This window comes from Medicago sativa, chromosome 5, assembly GCF_051527215.1.
Source record: "Medicago sativa cultivar Bolivia chromosome 5, Bolivia_mono, whole genome shotgun sequence".
NCBI classification, from domain to species: Eukaryota; Viridiplantae; Streptophyta; class Magnoliopsida; order Fabales; family Fabaceae; genus Medicago; species Medicago sativa.
In genome coordinates, this window is record NC_140753.1 from 23,527,309 (window position 1) to 23,531,751 (window position 4,443).

A 4,443-nucleotide genomic window follows, 5' to 3' on the forward strand; every position below is an offset into this window, starting at 1 on the left:
TTTTTAGTCCCTATAAAATTTTTCCATCATCATTTTTAGTCTCTGTCAAAAAATTTCAACATTTTTGATCCCTAAAATGTTTAAGAAAAATGTCACAGGGACTACAAAATTGGATCTTATTTTGTAGGGACTAAAAACAAAACTGTGAATATTTATAGGGACTAAAAATTTAATTATCCCTTTTATTTATTACTAAACTTGGATCACATCACATGATATGATACAGAATAGGATTCCCTACTGATACAACAGGGTGCTGTAATTAGTAATAGCCCGATCACAGTTGGATGGCAGAGATTGTTTTACCTAAAAACACACAGTTTTCAATCTCAACCGTTCGATCTGAGATGAACAGTTGAGATCAAAAACTGCATGAAACTGCGTGCTGTTTTTACAGCAGCAAAACCTGGTCCGTTGGTTTAATTTATTTATTATTGATTATTATTGTGTGCAGATTGTAAAGATAAGAAAACATATTTCTTTATTCTAAAAGAGTGAGCTTATTTCATGATATTGGGTCCCCTCTTCGTTCAAATCAAATGATTCAATGGATATTATTTTAAAACTTTTTTTAAAATATAATTATTAAAGTTGTTTCTTAAATCTAATCTTGTTTTCTCTGCGGCCATTTGTATAGAACAAATTTATCTCATAATTATTAATAACATCAATACAAATAGCCCTCAACTCTAAAACATGAGGATAAGTCATGCAATGCGGTGTTCATACTAGATTATTAGCAACAACATTAGTGTGCTTTGTTGTAAAGTTCACAATTGAGTTTGGACATAAATGTTTAAGATTTCAAATACAATTAATAGTATTAGCTCCGATAAATATATTGTTGCGGTTTCTTATGTACTGTACATACCAATACCCACCTTGTTATCTAGAAAATAGACATTAATATTACATTTGGATTTCTCAAATGGTGGTTTTCTCCATTTAGCTCAATCATGTCTGGGATGATAGTCATACATTGTTGACTCTTGATGAAATTTTTGTCCATTATCATTGATTGAGAAACATGGCAGCACATTGATATATGAGCACCCTCATCAGTGTCCTCAAAAAGCTTCAAATTGTTACTTTTCCAAAAGCTCTACATGGTTGAACACCACATAATACGTTTTAACTGAGGCAAAGGGTTTGAAATGGTAAAAAAATAGGTAAACAATATCATGGACGGTCATAATATAAGGTTAAATCAAATCCCATAAGCATAGAATAGAACTCTTAAAGTTTCAACAACCATTGGATATGTAACAAACAAATGCCAAGCATTTCACCATATTCCCTACACCGTACACAACTATGGTGCAAAATACTTTTTTCGTTATAAGCTTTGTTCTAGTTTGTAAGCAGTCTCTTAACATGCGCTATATAGAATTCTTCACAATAAAGGTGCTTCCAAACTTCAAACTATGGACCAATCACCATTCACATGTAAGGCAGCACTATCCACCAAACACAAATTACGTTACCTTCAATTCACTTTTAGTCAATGAATTTTACAGAATCGGTTCTTATCACACAGAACCGAACATACATCACCACATAACCAAACATGCACTCATCATTGGAGAACCAACCACACTAAAAATGAACTCCAAGTCTAAAGGCACATCTCTTTATTTTATTTACTACAAGGTAAGACGTTGACCCAAATGAGTGCTTGTAGTTGTATATCGAAGGGGAACATATATTATGGTAGAAAAACAAATCGAGAGTGAAGACAATTGAGTTTGGTAAAGATGGTGTCAAAACCTTACCAAAACCCTCATCAAAATTCTTTCATTAAAAAGTTATTAGAAACAAAGGGGAAAAAAAATAAAAAATCATCAAGTATTCCTGATTGTCATACACTCAACCCAGTGTTAATTATCGAAAACAATAAATAAATATCAGTTTTTTGACAAAATAAAAAATGTAGTTTAGAAAACCTTAACACTCATAGTTAAGTGCCCCAGATTATAACACAAAAGTCAATGAATTAAAATTTAGCCTTCAAGGCCTCACACTAAAAAATCATATAAAGGTTTCACACTTTCGAAGTCATACAATCCCATAAATAAAATACACAGCTTGAAATTCACATAAAATTCCAGACTATATATAATGGAATGGAAAAATATGTTGGGTGAAATGGAATGGAAGTTGATATGTAATCCTAATACCAAAGGAGTTAGAGTTGTTATCAATTTGAGTCTCTTAGCCTAATAGAGGTGGGGGTACTACAAAAGGATCATTCACTTTGGAAAAGGGTTCTTCATATGGACTAAAAGAAAGATTGTGTACAGATCGGGGTAGGGTGAGTGAGTTCGATGAGAGTGTTTTTGTTTCTCTTTGGAAGAGTCAGGCACCTTCAAAGGAGGTAGCATTTTCTTGGGCCCTTTTACTTGATTGTGGTCCTACACGGTCTAATCTTGTGATTCGTCATGTATTAGAACCGCAAGCCCCAAGGAATTGTGTTTTTTGTGGTAATGTTGGGCAAGACCAATAAATTTTGTAGGTGGCACTTTCCTTCTCATAATGCTACCTTTTCTTTGTATTGGTCCCCATTTCTAGTGCATGGTGTTGAAAGATCAAATGAAGGGAATTTATTATAATACAATGTTTTTGGATCTTGTCAATGAGAAGTGGGCAAAGGATATTGATCAAATGGACATGATTGTTATATCAACCGGGCATTGGTTTTTGCTTCCTTCAATTTACTATGAGAGTGATTTAGTTCTTGGTAGCTTGAATTGTCCCGAGTTTAATCATACTCAAATTGATTTTTATGTTCCATTAAGAAAGGCTTTGAGGACTACCCTTAATAGTATAATTGAGAGAAAAGTTGCTAAAGGAAATGGAATTGATGTGATTGTGAAAACATTTTCACCTGCTCATTTTGAAGGTGATTGGGATAAGGCTGGTACTTGTTCAAAGACTAAGCCTTATAGAAAAGAGGAGAAGATCGTTGGAGGAATGGATGGTGAGATTAGAAGGATTGAGATAGAAGAAGTGGAAAGTGCCAAGACAAAAGCTAATAAATTTGAAGGTATTAGTCTTGAGGTGTTGGATGTAACTAAATTGGCATTATTGAGACCAGATGGTCATCCAGGTCCTTATATGAATCCTTTTCCATTTGCAAATGGAGTTCCAAAATATGTACAAAATGATTGTGTTCATTGGTGCTTGCCAGGACCTATAGATACTTGGAATGAGATTTTTGTAGAGATGATGAAGTGGGAGTAACATCCACATAGAGAAGGGGGCAAAAAGATGAGGTGCAAAATCGCTCAAAAAAAAGAGGGTGTGCTAAATCGCACAATTAGCAAAATATAAGGGGGAAAAGTGCAATTAAGCCTTATACTTATTATAACTTACCATTATTTAAATATTCCACTCATTCATGTGATGGACATTGCATTATGAATAAAAGAATATTTTTTAATTTGGAGATTTCAATGGAAGAATGATAGGTGTATTTTATTGAAAACTTTCTGAAAATAAAATGTTATAGAATTTCGCAAATTTATCATTTATCATGCATCCTTGCAATCTTGCACTAGCCTGTACTAGTATTATCGTATTAGAAAAGATCACGTTACAACTTCATGAATATTATACATTATAACGCCCAAGACTATACAAGAATTAGGGGGTATGCAGAGCATACATTCGGGTTTAACGTAAAATGAAATTAAAAATATATTTTTTTTTTTTGGAAAATATAAGAGATTAAAGTGATAAGATCTTTTAAATCAATTAATTCTTGTTGTTTGGTAGATTGCACCTATTCTCTAAAATTATTCTCCTAATCTCACGATAAATTAACAAAATAGCTATGGTCAATCCCTTGACTCAGATCCCTCTTTTAATATTACAACACCGTAATCCTTTAGGTGAACCCTTAATCTTGAAATTTTTGATCGATCGTTAATTTAAAATCATAATCTAACAATTATCCATTCATAGATTAATCTATTTGATGATACTATATCTAAGTCAAAAGCTAGTGTCAATGGTTAATTGATCTCCATGTTCATTTTATATTTGATGAGACATAAAAAAAAACATTAAGCTTACTGAATAATATTAAGATTGTCGTTGCACGAGTTTATACATTCACATGATTCAAACAACTTAAATTAAAATCATCTAAAAGAACTAATCAAAGGAAACTAGCTAGACATGATCAAAAGAATAAACAACATGGTAATGAAAATAAACTGATAAAGTTATGTCATTGCCGATGGAAACTAACTTAACCGATGGAATAATCAAATTGATGAAATAGACGAATTAAAATTAAACACTATATTCTGAAATATTTAAATTTAATTATCATTGAAGAGTATAATTTTTTTCTATGTAATTACTTTTCAAAAAAAGATATTGTGTATTCTAACATAAGATGAAAGGAGAGTAATTTAAGGTTCTCTCAAAGGAGAAAAG

General features: G+C 32.0%; 1 pseudogene; it reads left to right on the plus strand.

Moving 5' to 3' along the window:
- Window positions 1-2,518: 2,518 nt before the first annotated feature.
- Window positions 2,519-3,255, plus strand: LOC146921148 (xyloglucan O-acetyltransferase 1 pseudogene; annotated as a pseudogene).
- Window positions 3,256-4,443: the final 1,188 nt, after the last annotated feature.